Below are 8,644 nucleotides of genomic sequence, written 5' to 3' on the forward strand. Positions count from 1 at the left end.
GTATGGCGACCTTCCGAGTAGTCTTGGCGGAGGTCCAGGCTGTGCCAGTCTGTCTGAATTCTTGTCTCCAAAAGACGTCCTTTGCGGATCAATTAATACATCTGAACACGGGAAGTTGCAGGATGGTACCCAGATCCTGGCACCAGCAGCACCAGCTGCTGCCAAATCACCTTACAGATTTCATAGTGCCCTACCTTTCGCAATCATCACTAACATGTTCCCACAGTGAGCTAGCATGTTCGCTGCTCGGCGATAAGGAGTCTGTTCTGTAGAAATGTCCATATGCAACATGAGCTCAACCTGCAGAAAAACTGAATTCTCCTGTGAAGGGAAACGGATGGAACTTTAATAGGCACCACATACTGTAGTTCTTTTTATAACACTTGCTTATCCTTGTCCTGCTGCTAAGGATCATGGGAAATAGAAAAGAAGGCATGTGGATTAAAATTAAAACTGTAGGCTTCATCGTATGGAGAATGAACATGCCTCTGATTGATCAGACACTGAAATGAAACAGTACCTACCCAAAATTTTACTAGAGAGGAAGGGAGAAGGAAGGGTTAAGGAAGGGTTCTTTTCAAAACAGAAATATCAAGGAAAAAAGGGGGGAAAAAATCCCTTGGTTTAGATTAGTGATATGTATTTTTGTATGTGTTAAATCATATTTTGATAACTCAAGCTTCAGCAATCACTTATTTACTAATAAGCATAAATAGCTTGTTTTCATTTGTAACATGTACACTTTCTGAAGAAAAATAGCCTGTCTGTACTTCACTCCATCACCTGGTTTAAGAAAGCATCCTGCTTGATTTGTTGAGTCACTATCACTGAGACTTAATCCACTACACTAGAATGACCATGGTTTCACAGAAAGAGTCAGGAACTCTGAGTTCTCATCCCTGGGCTTGCTGCTTTCTAATTCCCATAACCTCAAGGTCTCAAACTTGCTTAATCCATATAACCCTTAGTGTACTCATCTACCAAAAAGGGCCAAAAGCCATCAGAGAATTTTCCCTCTGGGCTCCAGAAATACCCAGTTCGTACTCAGAGTAACCCTCATCCTAATGGGAAGAAATTCATCAACCGGATGTCACCACCACAGACAAGCCTACACGTCATTTATCTAAGAAAGCCAAAGTCTTCCCAAAAACCTTCCGTGTTCAGGTCTTCAACAAATCTGCCAATTGAACAAGCCATGGCAACACAACACACAACGTCACTGAATTCTATAAAACTATGAGTATGAGGCATGGAAAAAAAACAAAACCATTTATTGCTAAGTCACAGAGCTGAAAGATCAAGGAAATGCTCAGAAATGTCATAAAGGTTAAAGTACTAAGAAAAAAACCTGTCGTGCAGTCTTTCCTTTCAAACACGGATGCCAAAACATGGCCAGGACCTCAGTAGATTTTAAATTCACAGTCAAACTGCTGGCAGCTAAAGCAAACCTTAGAAGCAGTGAGAGAAGTGACCCATCATGCACAAGAGACCCCCAGCACAAATAACAGTGGATTTCTCAGAAGACATGGAGACCAGAAAGAAGGGAGCTAACACATCAATCACCCACCAGAACTCTGTGGTAAGGCCCTTTTGGTGACGACACCAAACACTTTGGTCACAGGACACGGAGAAATCAAGTTGGCACTGACTTGCAAGCTTCCTCCCTGCTGGTCTGCTTTCACAGTAAGACACTAAGCAGGCCTCTGGGGAAGAAAAAGCATCAGTGGTCTTACCCCATGTGAACCTTGTAAGCTACAGTGACGATTTGCCCAGAACCGTATGCACAGGTACAACAGCGGCATAAATGCTATGGGGGTAACCACAGCATTGGGGGTAACCATTTTGTAACCACCCACTTTCTGATTACATTTAAGACCTACTCCACAGGTAGGAACGCATGACTAGCACTATAAACCTGACCAAGAACCTGTGGCTAGAGAGGCCATAGGCCCTAGGAGAGACTTTACTGTTATTATTTTGCTAAATGGACATAGTATCAAACTGCCTTCTAAGTACTTATCTTTATATCCATAGATTAATGCAGCCCTCACCCCTCATTAGAGAAGTTTCTTTTTACAGTGGAAGGTGTTTAATTCAGAGACTCACAACCAGCCAAAGTGCAGAGAACAACTGTCTGTGCAGTGCTCCAAATGGAACATCTCTATTACCTAGTAGGTTTCCCATGCTCCAGTGGACGGCCCTACACTCAGAACATACAGGAAGCACAAACTGGACCAGTGGGTTATAAAAAGGGGACACAAAGTTGGGAAGGGGATGTGGTGGGGAGTCTGGGAGGAGTTAGAAGGGGCAGTGGGAGTGGATATGATCATAATATATTATATACATGTATGAAATTCTCAAAGAATAAATAAACATTTTTAAAGACATGAAAAAAGTGTTGAAAGAGAAAAAAAGCTATCAGTCAAGAACTCTACATATCAGCAAAACTATTCTAAAAATTGAAACATTGAAAATGAAGGAGATATTAAGACAGTCCCAGATAAAGAAAAACACAAGTGTTCATCACTAACAGATGTGCCCTATAAGAAAGAACAAGGAGGCTGGAGAGGTGGATCAGTGGGTAATAGTACTTGCTGCTCTCCCAGAGGACCCAGGCTTGGTTCCCAGCATCTATGTTGGGCAGCTCACAACCACCTGTAACTCCAGTTCTAGAAGATCTGGTGCCCTCTTCTGGCCTCCATGAGCACTCACACAAATGTGGCATACTCACACACTGACATACACACATGCATTTAAAAGAAAATCTAGGGGCTGGAGAGATGACTCGAGAGTTAAGAGCACTGGCTGCTCTTACAGAGGACCAGGGCTCAATTCCCAGCACCCACATGGCAGATAACAATCATCTATAACTCCAGTTCCAGGGAAATGTGATGCCAACTTCTGACCTCCATGGACATTGCACTACACAGGTGCACTTACATTCATGGAGGTAATACAATCAGACACATAAAAATAAAAAATAATAAATAAAATATTTTTTAAATGAAAGGAATGTTTCCTTTAAGCTGAAATGAAAGGATACCACAGAGTAATTCAAATTCACAGAAAGACATTGACAAGTAAAGATAACTACAGGAATACTAAGATGATATAAATGTACTTTTTGTTTGTAACTTTTGATTCTGTCAGATCAAAGTTGCAAGAGCATAAAGACATTGTTCAATATGCATCAATTACCACACAATGTATAATGACATAATCTATGACAGCGAGAACTTAAGGAGGAATAGAGCAGAGCTGCACAGGAACAATGTTTTTGTACCCTATTGAGAGGATCCATTAATCTAGTCAGATCACTATAAGTAAAGATTTAACTGTAATCCCTGGAGCAGATGCTAAGTTCAGAAATATATAATAAGAAAAATGACAAAGGTATTCAAGTGTTCGAAAAGATTTACTAGGGAACGTGAGATAGCTCAACAGGTAAAAGCCCTGCCACAGAAACCTGATGAATAAGTCTGATCATTGAATCCCATGGTAGAAGGACAGAACCAACTCCCAAAAGTTGTCCTCTGACCATTACGACCAGTGCTGTGGCATGCACACACCAACGCCACATCCACACATTCACCATATACATATACATGTTATAATAATAATAAATAAAATGTTTAAAAAGAAAATATTTGTTCACCACAATAAGGAAGAAGGCAGTAAAGGAAGTATAAAAAAGCAAAAAAAAGACAAAGAAATATAACTGGGCTAGAAGTAAACTTCACTAGAGAGACAAAGGCCTTGCATTTGAGTCTCATCATTAAAGGGGGTGGGGGGAGAAAATGGGCAAACAGAAGCAGTAAATCCTATCAACAATCAAACTAAACTTTAATAAGTTAAGCATTCCAGGTAGAAAAGATCAGAAGAGTGGGTGCTATCTATAAGAGACACACTGTGGATTAAGGACAGCTGGGGCTACAGGGACCCCATCTCAAAAAGACCAAAAAAAGCACAATGGGGTGAAAATAGGATACAAAATCATACACCATGTAAGCAATGAACAAAAGAGCCAGTATACTTTTAAAAAATAAACTTTATAACAAAACTTCTTGCTAGAAATAAAGAGGATATTTCATAATTTGTCTAAAGATGTGTTTTTATTTATGTGTATGTATGTATAGCCACGTGGTGCCATGTGTACCATATACATGAGGTGTCCAGGGAAGCCAGAAGAGGCATCCAACCCCTGGAGCTGGAGGTACAGGCAGCTGTGAGCCAACCAATATCAGTGCTGAGAACTGAAGCCAGGCCCTCAGCAAGAACACGAAGTGCTCTTAACCCCGAAGCCATGTCCCTAGAACCTCCCCCAGCATATTTCATAATAATAAAAGGATCGCATCAAAAAGAAACAACCATGCCTGGTATGGTGGTGCACACCTTTAGTCCCAGCATTCGGGAGGCAGAAGCAAGCAGATTTCTCTGAGATTGAAGTCAGCCTGGTCTACATAGTGAGTGCCAGGCCAGCTGGGGCTACAGGGAGACCTTGTCTCAAAAAAAAAAAAAAAAAAAAAAAAAAAAAAGCAACCATTACAACTATATGTTAACAACAACAGAACCCTAAATCCATGAAGCAATAGCAAAGGCAGTTCAGCTAACAGGGGAGGTTAATGCTCCACTCCACTTTCAGCAATAGGTAGAGCCAGAGTACTGGCAAGGGGCCCGAAGATGTTATGAACTGTGCATGAAGAATGCCAACAGTAACTTCCCAGTGTTTCAACCACCCCCAAAAAACTGCAAGTCCAGAAATGTATAAGCTAATTAGTTTGACTGCACAGTGCATACGTTTCAAAAATCACACTGCACACTATAAATAGATAAAATTGCATATCGACTTCAAAAAGAAATAAAATAAAAAATAATACCACAGACCAGGGTCTCTTATGAGCATAGATGGAAAATTCTGAACAAAATGCTAGTGAAGCACCAGCTCAGTCCAGCAGCGTACACAAAGGGCTACCAACTTGACCACGTGCATTTTATCCTGAGAAGACAAGGTCTGTGTAACACATAGAAATACATATATGTCGATACAACGTTCCACATAAACAGAAGGAAGGACGGGGACCACGTGATTACCTTTTTGGAGACAAAAAAAGCATCTGACAAAATAGTCTTCATGATTTAAAAAAGAAAAACAATGGAAGCATCAAACTTACTATTAGGTCTAGGAGGGAAGTTAGCAAACTTGGGAAGAGCGGCTACAGGAAGCGATGACAGTCCAGGTGGAAACCAGAGCCACGTGAAGATCTGTCCTGCTCAATTATATTCAGATTCTCTCTCCTGCTGCGCTCCCACCCCCTTCTCCTTCCCTCCTCTTCCTTTCTCTTCCTTCTCCACCATTACATAAAGGCTCATGATTTGTGGTCATTGAATTATTAAATCGGGATTTACCGGGCACCTGTTACATGTATGCAAAGAATGGGGTTAGGGACCACGTGGACATCAAAATGAATCAAACAAAAAGTAATCACACATAATTAATGACAAGTCATGATCATGCACACATTTGTATCCCTTAACCCATACACTCCTCACCAAGTTTTGGAGAAGGACAGGTGTGGTTTTACCAGGCAGATGGGGAAAATGCCAGCAGAAAAGGTCACGGGAGGGGCTGGCATGATGGTTCAGTGGTTAAGAGCACTGACTGCTCTTCCAGAGAACCTGGGTTGAGTTCTCAGCACCCACATGGTGACTAACAACCATCTGTAACTCCAGTTCCAGGGGATCTGATGCCCTCTTCTGACCCCTGTAGGCCCTGCAAGCACATGGTGCACTTATACACACGCAGGCAAAACACTCATACATATAAAAATTTATTTTATTTTTATGTGTATGAGTGTATTGTTTGTATGTGTGTAAGTGTACCTGTGTCATGAAATCCCCACAAATGACAGAAGAAGGTGTCGGATCCCCTGGAACTGGAGTTATGGATGGTTGTTAGCCACCACGTGGGTGCTGGAATTGAACCTCAGGCAGGGGGGGATCCTCTCCAAGAGCTTAACTGCTGAGCCATATCTCCAACCCCATTTCTATTTATTTATTTTTGTGATAAATAAATTAATTTTATAAAAAGAAAAGGTTACATGATTTGTTCATATCATCAGGCACACAACCAGGATATAGAAAATCAAGGTGCCTCCCAGTTCCATCATTCAGAGAACACAACACAGAAAGACACAGGTGCCTTCATACATCAAACCACCTACTGAGCATCTCAGCTCAACCTGGCCAAAGCAGAAGCCTGGATTTCTCTCAAAAATCCTCATGGGATAAGAGGGCAGGTCGGTGATAGAATGTACTTAGCATGTGCAAGGTCCTGGGTTTGATCCCCAGCACCTAAGAAAAGTGGGGGAACCCATGCCTCTCTCAGCCTGCAATTCACTAGTAGCACCAAACATTTAGGTGAAAATCTAAGAGTCACCCTCCACTCTGCCTTCATTACTCATGTTAAAAGTCATATGTTAAAGGCATACAATATCAAGTACTAGACAGGTTGTAAAGATATGAGAACTCTGAGACACTGCTGATAAAAATGATAAAGTTCCCTCTGTCATAGGAACCCACTTTTTCTACTCCCAAGTCTACTCATGAGAAATCATCTATCCGCAAAAATTCCTGTACCTGGGGGCTGGAAATACAGCTCAGCTGGTAGTTTGCTCAGCATGTTCAAAGCCTTGGTGTCCATCCCTACCACCACATAAACTGGGTGTGGTGGAGCATGCTTATAATCCCAGCACTTAAGAGAAGGCAGCAAGTGGATGGAATGTTCAAGGTCATTCTCAGCCATATAGCAAGTAAAGTTCAGCCTGGGTTACATGAGATCCTATCTTAAAAAAGAAAAATTTCTGAACATTCACAGAAAATTAAAAGCCCCAAACTGAAATAACCCAGGTGCCCACCAATGAGGCCGATCACTCACCAGCAAGCAATAAAAAGGAGCAAACTGCTGGTGCTGGTGGTAGCTGGGTGAACCCAGAAACACCATGCGTACAGTGAAGAACGCAGACTCCTTGGAGTTTTGTATGAAATTCTTCAAACAGAAAGCTTGGAGGTGGGAGCAGACTGACTGCAAAGGGGCAGGAGACGCCTGCAGGAGACTACACTTTCTAAAACTGGACTGTTGATGGTTTCCCAACTGCAAGAACTTAGAAAACATCATCCAGCTATACTCTGAACAGGTGAAGATTATGGGCTCTCAATGAGAGCTCCTCACAGACGCACAACTAAGATGAAGTCCTTTCTACCACTAGTGCCTCAGGCACTGCACCAGACCCTGTGGGAAGAACAGGAATGAACTCCAGAGCTTTCTGTGTGTGGACACAGGACATAAAGGAAAGGTTACAGATAATATGAGGAAATCACAGCGTGAGACATGAGCAGAGGAGGAAAGGGAGGAGAGAAAGAAAAAGAGGAGGAGGAGGAAAGGAGGAAGAAGAGGAAGGGGAAGAAGGAGGAAGAGAGGGGAAGAAGAGGAAGGACAGGAAGGCTAGGCCTGGAGCAATGGCCAAGGGAAGCCTCACAGAGGGGTAAGACTTAAACGCAGCCTTCAGAATGAGTGAAAATCACAAAGTGGATTGAGGAAGCATTCTTTTTCTTTTCATGTGTATGTGTGATGTGTATATGTATGCATGTCCACATGTGTGTACAGGAGCATGACTCATGTGTGTGTGTGTGTGTGTGTGTGTGTGTGTGTGTGTGTGTGTATGCAAGTGCACCACATGCATGAAATGCCCAGGGAGGTCAGAAGAAGGTACTGGATCCCTGGAACTGGAGTTATAGACAGTTGTAAGCTGTCACATGGGTGCTGGGAATCAAATCCAGGTCCTCTGGAAGAACAGTCAGAGCTCTTAACCACTCAGCAATCTCTCCAGTCCCAAGTATAACTTTCTTAAAATGATCAGTCTCTTCATCATTCTGTATTCCCACTAGCAATGAATGTACTACCAATGTATGAGCTTTCTAGCATCTCCACCATCTCCCCATGCCTGCCCTACCTTTACCTGGATTCCAGGGACCCAACTTAGGTCCTTATACTTGTGTGGCAAACATTATATCTGCTGAGCCATCCCCCCAGCACCAAGGAGGCATTCTTAATAATAAATAAAAATAATGACATTTTTCACAGAATTGGAAAAATCTATCCTAAGATTCATATGGAAGCAGAAGAGACCCCGGATAGCCAAAACAACCCTGAGAACTAAGAGCTATGCTGGGGGGATTACTATACCAGATTTTAAGCTCTACTACAGAGCTATAGTCATAAAAACAATATGGTACTGGCACAAAAATAGAACCATAGACCAATGGAACAAAATTGAAGACCCAAATATGAGTAATTGCAATTTTAGCCACCTGATATTTGACAAAGGGGCCAAGAACATTAACTGGAGGAAAGACAGCATGTTCAGCAAATGGTGCTGGCAAAACTGGATCTCCACCTGTAGAAGAATGAATCTAAACCCCTATTTTTCACCCTGCACAAAAGTAAATTCCAAATGGCTCAAAGACCTCAAAGTAAAGCCTGAAACTCTGAAACTCTTAGAAGAAAAAGTTGGGAAAAACCTACAAGATATAGGTGAAGGAAAGGACTTTCTAAACCGGACACCAATAGCCCAGGAAACAAGGGCAA

At 42.1% G+C, this 8,644-nt stretch overlaps 1 protein-coding gene across 4 annotated transcripts in view; it reads right to left on the bottom strand.

Moving 5' to 3' along the window:
• The window catches only part of Msra (methionine sulfoxide reductase A), a 367,510-nt gene that overhangs the window by 328,452 nt on the left and 30,414 nt on the right, over nt 1–8,644 (bottom strand). The window lies entirely within an intron of this gene.

Source organism: Nannospalax galili, unplaced genomic scaffold, assembly GCF_000622305.1.
Source record: "Nannospalax galili isolate Female #2095 unplaced genomic scaffold, S.galili_v1.0 scaffold612, whole genome shotgun sequence".
In the NCBI taxonomy this organism is placed as follows: Eukaryota; Metazoa; Chordata; class Mammalia; order Rodentia; family Spalacidae; genus Nannospalax; species Nannospalax galili.